General features: G+C 33.3%; 1 pseudogene across 1 annotated transcript; it reads right to left on the bottom strand.

Annotated features, from left to right (window-relative positions):
* Positions 1–412: 412 nt before the first annotated feature.
* LOC143621002 (zinc-finger homeodomain protein 2 pseudogene) lies at positions 413–1909 on the bottom strand (annotated as a pseudogene). The gene is made up of 2 exons (XR_013151437.1): positions 1622–1909; positions 413–1480 (listed from the first exon to the last, which is right to left on the bottom strand). The product of XR_013151437.1 is annotated as a zinc-finger homeodomain protein 2 pseudogene (transcript).
* Positions 1910–10596: the final 8687 nt, after the last annotated feature.

Raw genomic sequence — 10596 nt, 5'->3', positions numbered from 1 at the left:
AACCATTTCCACCATACAACTTTGTTTCATCAATCCATATAACACAATATACAACAAAAGACCCACAATGTATAACATAAGATGCATAATGTATAACAAAAGAAGCACAATGTACACCCATTCATTACTTATGGAAGGTAACCCTACTTTACACATTAAGAAAAGAGTTGTACTTGCTAGGAAATGTTAACCCACTCCCCCCCCCCCCCCCTCCATGTTCTAAAACACTTTTATTTAGTAGTTTCACAAGATTTTGGAAACCTTAAAGAAAACATAGTTTGGAAAATCCCAATGAAATCTAACAAGTCTTGTCCACATTTAAATAGTCAATGTTTCTAAACAAGAAACTAATGACACAATATTAATAAACTAAAAGTCTAAATCAACATTCAACCCAACCAAAAATAAAATAAAACTAAAAATAATACAGAATAGAACACCAAGAAGATGCATAAGAATGTATCTTTAGTCTTTACCTTAGACATGTTCACCGGTCCATTTGAACCCGAACCGAATACCCCGAAATCCAAACACGGGAACAACCCTACTACCTAGCCCTTGATTCATATACACACGACAACATTCTACCCAATTTAATGCATAGTTTGGTAGAGTACCCTACAATCAATTAATAATATCATTGGAATCTTGAATTTGCTTCTTCCCAGAAATGGCTTTATTGTTATGCATCCAGACCTTGAGTACTTGTTTCTTAACTCCAACTTCAGCACAAAAACTTTGCACTTCAGGATCATCTTCTCTAGGGAACCTCCACCCCACTTTCTCAGCAAACTCCAGCATTTTGTCCTTCTGCTCTTGAGTAAACTTTGTCCTAAACCTCTTCTTCCCTGACACTGACCCATACGGTGGAGCCACCGGTCCAGTAGTAAAGTTAAGCTCCTCACTCGAAGATTCACCACCGTACGCCACTTTCACCGGTGAAGCATTTATAGAAGAACCCCAGTTGGGTTGCTGGTGGTGGTGGTGGTGGATAGACAGTGCGTGTGGTGGTGGGATACGGTGGTGGAATGACGGTGGTGGGAGTTGGAGGAAAGGCCCGGCGGCTGAGGGTGAGGTGATGGGGTATTCTTTACGGTGGAAGTTACGGTGGCAGTTGCAGGCGGCGCATTTAAGTGCTTCTAGGGTTCCGTCGTCACCTGCCGGCATGAACTCACCGCAGCCGTCGGTAACGTTGCCACCCATGTTGGCAGCGTGGTTCTTGAGGCATTCTTTGTATCTTGGAAATTGGTTTGGTGGTTTGAGGAGTTTAGATCCGACTGAGATTGGTGTGACTGAAGCTCCGGTGATGGGAAACCGGTGGTCTGCAGGATCCATACCATGATCCACGGTTTCGGAGGATGATTGATCTCTGCTGATTAAGTTGTGGTGGTTGTTGTTGTTGTTGTATGGAGATGAAGTGTGCATTTTTGTATCTTTCTCACCTCCACTCATTGACATTAATGGAGTCTTAAGTCACACCCTAAAAAGTTAAAAAAAGATTCATAACGAGCTAGATTTTTATAAAATAACACATACCCATTATAATTTTATGTTAAATCATGGAAACCCACAAACCAAATGTGATGAAGATTGAGAAAACCCTAAAAGATAGAAGATTTACCTGAGAAACAGCAGGATGTTGAAGGATTTAAGGTTGGTTTCATGGAGTTTGGAGGAGAGAGAGAGTGTGTGTTTGTATGTGTGTGAGTGGGAGAGAGAGTGTTGCAGAGGTTCCAACAGGACAAGTATGAAGGTAACAAGAGACAGGTTGGTTGCCTAAGATGAAGTTAAGAGAGAGAGTGGGAAACAACTCAACCCCAAGTGAAAGATGGGATAATATGCTTAACTCTACTCCGTGTGAAATAATCCCACTTTTGAGTAAAACAAAACAAGTATATATGTATATGTGTATATAGATATAGATGAGATAAATAAAATTGGTGTAATATTATATATACGCTTATAAATATTAAAAATACCATATATATATATATATATATATATATAGGGGTGAGTTATTGTACAATAATAACTTATCGTACATTACGTACGCGACACTGCTGGTCATTGATTTCAATTTCACGCGATGGCAGTTTGGTAAATAACCCAAATAGTAGTTCGCGATCAAATTCATCGATTTAAAATCGATTCCGATCCAAATTCAGAACTCCTTAATCTATCCCATCCAATTTCTAAACTCTAATCACAACTTACAGTATGAAATCTCAAAAGTCAAAACCCAAAATTGAAAAGAACGTCACTGAACGTTAAAAATCTTCAAATTGATGATATAATCAATCGAACTGATGTGTAAGAGGCTTTAGAATCATCAATCGATTATGATAATACAGATTAACACACTTAATTGAGCTCTGATTAGGTTTCATGTTTAAACGTTCTGCTCAAAGTTTAAACGTTTTGACGAAAATAAACACCAAAATGATGATTTAATCAATCGAATTGATGTGTAGAAGCATTTAGATTCATCAGTGAATTATGGAATTGCAGAAATAACGCACTCAATCGAGCTCTGATTAGGGTTCAAAATATTATGTTTAAACGTTTTGAAACAAAACTGAATATCTTTAAACGTTCTGACCAAAAAAGAACATCTTTAAACGTTCTAATACATTCAGCGAAGCACTGGGTGTTAAAAAAAATGAACATCTTTAAACATTCTAATACGTTCTAAGAAGTTCATGTTGTTTAATAAAGTTTAGAAGTTCTGATAAAGTTTAGAAGTTCTAAGAAGTTCGGGGTGTTCAAGAAACTTAAGAAGTTCTGATAAAAAGTTTAGAAGTTCTAAGAATTTTGGCTGCTCAGAACTTCTGAAACTAACAAATGAAAAAAATTAAACACATGTAAACATGAAATTGAACACTAAAATCACTTCATATAATCTCATAATCATCAAACAATCATCAAGCGACTGTTAATTTGATCATTGATTCGACCATATGAACAAAATATGGAACGCCTACAACTGGGTTTATGCAAAACGTCAAAATTGATTAATTGAAACTTCAAATTAATGATTAATTGGACCAATTTCAAAGTTTAATTGATCAATTAGTTCAACAATTTCAATTTCAATTGGACAATTTTATCAACTTACATGTGAGCAACGATCGATGGTTGTGTCGGAAGAAGATGGTGGTCGCGAAGGTGGATGGTGGACGGAATCGTTGAACGGCGATGGCGAAGGTGGACGGAATCGACGACGGAGGCCGGCTCGCGTATTTGTAATTTTAGGTTAGGAAGGTTATTGAAGATGGACGTTTCAGAATGTCGTGTACCTATTGTACAATAAAGGATTTTCGTATTCCATCCTTTACCTATATATATATATATATATATATATATATATATATATATAGGGGTGAGTTATTGTACAATAATAACTTATCGTACATTATGAACGCGACACTGCTGGTCATCGATTTCAATTTCACGCGATGGCAGTTTGGTAAATAACCCAAAAACTTGTTCGCGATCAAATTCATCGATTTAAAATCGATTCCGATCCAAATTCAGAACTCCTTAATCTATCTCATCCAATTTCTAAACTCTAATCACAACTTACAGTATGAAATCTCAAAAGTCAAAACCCAAAATTGAAATGAACGTTAAAAATCTTCAAATTGATGATATAATCAATCGAATTGATGTGTAAGAGGCTTTAAAATCATCAATCGATTATGATAATACAGATTAACACACTTATTTGAGCTCTGATTAGGGTTCATATTTAAACGTTCTGCTCAAAGTTTAAACGTTCTGACCAAAATAAACACCAAAATGATGATTTAATCAATCGAATTGATGTGTAGAAGCATTTAGATTCATCAATCAATTTTGGAATTGCATAAATAACGCACTCAATCGAGCTCTGATTAGGGTTCAAAATATTATGTTTAAACGTAGTGAAACAAAACTGAATATCTTTAAACGTTCTGACCAAAAAGAACATCTTTAAACGTTCTAATACATTCAACGAAGCACTGGGTGTTAAAAAAAAATGAACATCTTTAAACATTCTAATACGTTCTAAGAAGTTCATGTTGTTTAATAAAGTTTAGAAGTTCTGATAAAGTTTAGAAGTTCTGATAAAGTTTAGAAGTTCTAAGAAGTTCTGGGTGTTCAAAAAACTTTAGAAGTTCTGATAAAAAGTTTAGAAGTTCTGGTTGTTCAGAACTTCTAAAACTAACAAAAGAAAAAAATTAAACACATGTAAACATGAAATTGAACACTAAAATTAATTCATATAATCTCATAATCATCAAACAATCATCAATCGACTGTAAATTTAATCATTGATTCGACCATATGAACAAAATATGGAACGTCTGCAACTGGGTTTATGCAAAAACTCAAAATTGATTAATTGAAACTTTAAATTGATGATTAATTGGACCAATTTCAAAGTTTAATTGATTAATTAGTTCAACAATTTCAATTTCAATTGGGCAATTTTATCAACTGACATGTGAGCAACGATCGATGGTTGTGTCGGAAGAAGATGGTGGTCGCGAAGGTGGATGGTGGACGGAATCGTTGAACGGCGATGGCGAAGGTGGACGGAATCGACGACGTAGGCCGGCTCGTGTATTTGTGATTTTAGGTTAGGATGGTTATTGAAGATGGACGTTTCAGAATCTCGCGTACCTATTGTACGATAAAGGATTTTCGTATTCCATCCTTTACCTATATATATATATATAGGGGTGAGTTATTGTACAATGATAACTTATCGTACATTACGTACGCGACACTGCTGGTCATCGATTTCAATTTCACGCGGTGACAGTTTGGTAAATAACCCAAACAGTAGTTCGCGATCAAATTCATCGATTTAAAATCGATTCCGAATCCAAATTCAGAACTCCTTAATCTATCTCATCCAATTTCTAAACTCTAATCACAACTTACAGTATGAAATCTCAAAAGTCAAAACCCAAAATTGAAAAGAACGTCACTGAACGTTAAAAATCTTCAAATTGATCAAAAATTGATGATATAAACAATCGAATTGATGTGTAAGAGGCTTTAGAATCATCAATCGATTATGATAATACAGATTAACAAACTTAATTGAGCTCTGATTAGGGTTCATGTTTAAACGTTCTGCTCAAAGTTTAAACGTTCTGACCAAAATAAACACCAAAATGATGATTTAGTCAATCGAATTGATGTGTAGAAGCATTTTGATTCGTCAGTCAATTATGGAATTGCAGAAATAACGCACTCAATCAAGCTCTAATTAGGGTTCAAAATATTATGTTTAAACGTTCTGAAACAAAACTGAATATCTTTAAACGTTCTGACCAAAAAAGAACATCTTTAAACGTTCTAATACATTCAACGAAGCACTGGGTGTTAAAAAAAATGAACATCTTTAAACATTTTAATACGTTCTAAGAAGTTCATGTTGTTTAATAAAGTTTAGAAATTCTGATAAAATTTAGAAGTTCTAAGAAGTTCTGGGTGTTCAAAAAACTTAAGAAGTTCTGATAAAAAGTTTAGAAGTTCTAAGAAATTCTGGCTGCTCAGAACTTCTAAAACTAACAAATGAAAAAAATTAAACACATGTAAACATGAAATTGAACATTAAAATCACTTCATATAATCTCATAATCATCAAACAATCATCAATCGACTGTTAATTTGATCATTGATTCGACCATATGAACAAAATATGAAACGTCTGCAACTGGGTTTATGCAAAAACTCAAATTTGATTAATTGAAACTTCACATTGATGATTAACTGGACCAATTTCAAAGTTTAATTGATCAATTAGTTCAATAATTTCAATTTCAATTGGGCAATTTTATCAACTGACATGTGAGCAACGATCGATGGTTGTGTCGGAAGAAGATGGTGGTCGCGAGGTGGATGGTGGACGGAATCGTTGAACGGCGATGGCGAAGGTGGACGGAATCGACGACGGAGGCCGGCTCGCGTATTTGTGATTTTAGGTTAGGATGGTTATTGAAGATGGGCGTTTCAGAATGTCGCACACCTATTGTACGATAAAGGATTTTCGTATTCCATCTTATATATATATATATATATTTATATATAAGAAAGCAAAATAAAAAATATCTTATATATCCTTACAAAATTATTAATATATCATGTATATCCATTTCACATGAAAAACAATTTAAAAATCATCATGTTATCCTAGTTCAATTAGATGCGATAAAAGGTTTACAGTGTACACCATTCGAAGCTATAAACCTTCGAAGGGTTTGCAATTTTGAAGAAGTGACGAGAGACGATTTGGTTAACGTCATTGATGAGAAACTTCGATTAAAATTAAAATTAAAATAGTAACATAGGGTATAAACATATTATGTAATGGAAAATTGTAGAATGGTCCATTCGTTAAAACACTACATACATGAAAATTAAAATTTTAGAACAATAATGGTAAAATGGCCATTTATTAAATTGTTATTAATGATGTGGGTATATATGATACTTTATGGAAAAATTCCCAAAATAAGTCATTTGAGGAGAGAGAGTCTCAAAATAGACAATTTGAGAAGAGAGAGTCTCAAAATAGGCCACCGAAATCCGCCGTGAAATTTGGTTTCCCGCCGTGACATTTAGTTTCGTGTCAAATTTGTAAGATATCAAGCTAAATCTGTCTGACCCGTGAGATTTCAAACCAAACAGTTTCCTCTATGAGTTTTTGAAAAAAAGTTGAATCCACCTCATTCCATTCACCACCACCGCCACTTGCCGGAAATAGGAGAAGACGGCGAAACCATTGATTCACCACCACCGCCACTTGCCAAAAACCGGAGAAGACGACCGAACCATTGATTCACCACCATCACTTGTCGGAAACCAGAGAAGACGACAAAACCATTCATTCACCACCACCATCGCCACTTGTCGGAAACCAGAGAAAACAACATAACCATTCATTAGCCACCACCACCGCCGCCGCCACTTGCCGAAAACTAGAAAAGACAACGTGATGCAGATATGGTGATGTTGGAAGACGACAGAGTTAATTCACCACGAAATGGAGGCTAGCATGAAGAAAATGGTGGTCGGATATGTTGATGCTGGATGGTGAATGAGGGTGGCCGAATATGGTGATGTGGGATGGTGAAGGCGACGGTGGGCTGGTATGGTGATGTTGGATGGTGAATACGGGCCGGAGATGGTGAATGCGACGGTGGTCGGAGATAGTGTAGCCAACTGTGGCCGGAGATGGTGATGTTGGATGTTGAACGACGGAGATGGTGACGAAAATTAATCGGGATTATTTCAAAGAAATGAGGTGGTGGTGGTGATAAAAAAGAAGTGAAATTAAACTTTTTTTCAAATCAAACGGAGGAGATGGTTTTCTAGGAATCGGATTTGGCTTGAAATCTCACGGGTCAGACGGATTTGGCTTGAAATTTCACAAATTTGGCACGAAACCAAATGTCACGGCTAAGATGGATTTCGATGGATTATTAATGAAAGTTTTGAAACTTGTGGCCTATTTTGAGAGTCTCTCTCCTCAAATGGCCTATTTTTAAAATTTTCCCATACTTTAACTATTTTGTATGGGTATATATGATATTTTAGTTATTTTGTAAGAGCATATTTTAAGTTTTGCTTAGGTATATATAATTCTAAGATTTGAATCAAATACAAATGAAATTAACGTGATAATTATGAGAATTAACTATAATTATTATATATAAAAGTGGAGTAATTATATAGTTACATCCTAAAGTAATTACATAATTACTGTATAATGTAATTACATAACTACTCCACTTGTATATATAATTAATCTAATTGATTCTCACAATTAACACATTAATTTTAATTTTACGTTAACTTTCCCCTATAATTTTAATGTTTGTAAGGCTATATATAAAATTAATTCAATAAAATAAGGGTATTTATTTGTATATTTGGTTCTCATATTATGATTAAACTTAAACATCAACATTATATGAGAACGTAAATGTGTGTGTGTGGGTGGGTGGGGGGGGGGGGGATTAATGTATTAAAAGTGAATTAACGTGAGAAGCGTGAAGCCACCAAGAAGTGGTTTTCCGTAGCATAACTACGAATAGACTAAATTAATTACACAATATATATATATAAGCAATTACGAATAATGAAAACTAATTACATATAAACTTAAATAGTTACGGACAATAAACATCTTGAATGGGATATTCAGGCCTTCAAATAATTTAAGAATTTTAAAAATTGTTAACAACAAGTCATTATATTTATTAATTTTATATATTTGATATTATTTTTAGATCGTTTCAAACATTTAATGTATGTAGTTTTATGATTTTTTATGCAGGGGGTAATACCCCGAAATAACAATCCAATAGCAAAGGTTGTCACATCTACGTAAGTAAAGACAAAATGTGGTTCTAAAAACGACATGCCAACTTTTATCAAGTGGACCTCCCAAAATCATAGTAACAAATATCTCTTGGATAGCTAAATGAAATAGTTTCCTACACACATATATAGCGTTTGTAACAAAGCTAATTAAATAATCCAACATACACTATAACTATGTTTTCTTTCTCTAAGCATACTCACTTAATATTCTCGTCACATAACCACATTTCTGATAAAGTTCATATTACTTGATACACTTAGTAGTTTGATATTTGCGTTAACAATATATATATATATATATATATATATATATAAAAGCTTGTGATTACATATGTGTGACTACATACATACATACATATATACATACACACACATACAGATTTTTTTTTTCTAATAAAGTATAATAATGAGGCTCGGGTGTCAAGCTCATATTCAATTCTAGCCTAATTTTCCTTCCTAATCTTCTAATCTTTCTTCTCATGTATCCTAGATATCCATGGGTCAATGGTCAAAACCATTTTGTCAATAGAGTTGAGAATACTCAATTTCCCTCATAATCTTCTAATCTCTCATCTCATTCATCCTAGTTATCTGTGAGTCATGAGTCAACCATTTTGACAAATGAATTATAAAATAATCATGTAGTTAAATATAAAATATTGATAGAAGAACAAAAAAGTAGAAATATGAAAGTTAAATAAGTATAAAATAGCCAAGAATAATATCTTTCTAGGGTTGGTTTGTTTATTCGATGTCCATTTTTTCCCATGGACAATATATGTTGCATTATCCATGGTAACTAACCTAACATGGTCTAAAATTGTTAGTATTGAATGACGATGAGAAGACTAGTGCTAAAACAAAAAATGCTAGTTTTTCTTTAATTTATTAATTTATAAGACTTCTTATTGTTTATACTATATATTTGATTTATTTTTTACCTTTACTTTTGTTCCTTTACTTCAAATAACGTGCATTATTTATTGTTATCATTTGAAAAATCCCGTGTAATATACGGGTTCAAAAGCTAGTGTGTGTGTATAGGGTTGGGATTAAATACAAATGAAATAAACATGGTTATTGTGAGAATCAAGTAGAGTGATTATATATGCAAGTAGACTAATTATGTAAAAAAGTAAAATATTGATAGAAGATCAAACAATAAGAAATACGAAAGTTAAACAAGTAGAAAATAGCCAAGAACTATATCTTTCTAGGGTTGGTTTGTTTATTCGATGTCCATTTTTTTCCCATGGACAATATGTTGCATTATCCAAGGTAACTAACCTAACATGGTCTAAAATTGTTAATATTGAATGACGACGAAAAGACTTGCGATAAAACAACAAAGGTTTACATAAAGAGTTTTTTTCTCAAATTTATAAATTTACAAGACTTCTAATTGTTTATACTATATATTTGATTTCTTTTTTACCTTTACTTCAAATAACGTACATTATTTATTTTTATCATTTGAGAAATCTCGTGTAATTCACAGATTCAAAATCTAGAGAGTGTGTGTGTGTGTGTGTGTGTGTGTGTGTGTGTGTGTGTGTGTGTGTGTGTGTGTGATTAGGATCATGTGAGAACCATTTTGAAATTGATAACTTTGAGAACTATTTTGGACCACAAAAATTATTCTCACATTTAGCATGTTAATTTCATTTGTACGTTAACTTTCTGACATATATATGTGTTTGTGGTTAAAATAAGAAAACACAAGACCCTAAGACGTGTAAGAAATTTATGTATGCAGTGTGTTTTAAATTTTAGACATGATTTTTGAATAGTTTGGGCATGGCAGTATATAGTAAAACACCATATTTGACAATTTAAAATACAATAAAATGTATTTTAGCATGATCAATAACACGACATTAAATTTAAAACATTGTAGTGCTTTCAAATTCAGGCCTAAAATAAATTTTCTTTGTGCTTTTAATTGTTTTATATGATGTTTTTGTATATAATATCATGTCAAAAGTTAGTTTGTCTTTTCTTTATGGGTGTTTTCTAGCTTATGGAAATGTCTCGGCAAGTTAAAAGCGCGTTGTTTTGTACCGTTTCTTTTGCTTCATAAAGTTTACCAAGGCCTCCCCCCACCTCCCCAAAAATTAAAACACAATGCCTACATAAACTTATTAAACTTTTTATGGTTTTAACTCTTCTTATTCTGACACTATTCTATATATATCTAATTATAAATCTAAATAT

Source organism: Bidens hawaiensis, unplaced genomic scaffold (assembly GCF_021521415.1).
Source record: "Bidens hawaiensis isolate Kalapana, Puna unplaced genomic scaffold, B.hawaiensis_p1.1 tig00002759_1, whole genome shotgun sequence".
Taxonomy (NCBI): Eukaryota; Viridiplantae; Streptophyta; class Magnoliopsida; order Asterales; family Asteraceae; genus Bidens; species Bidens hawaiensis.
The sequence above is the reverse complement of the archived record's forward strand: the minus strand, read 5'-3'. Positions and strand labels throughout refer to the sequence as shown.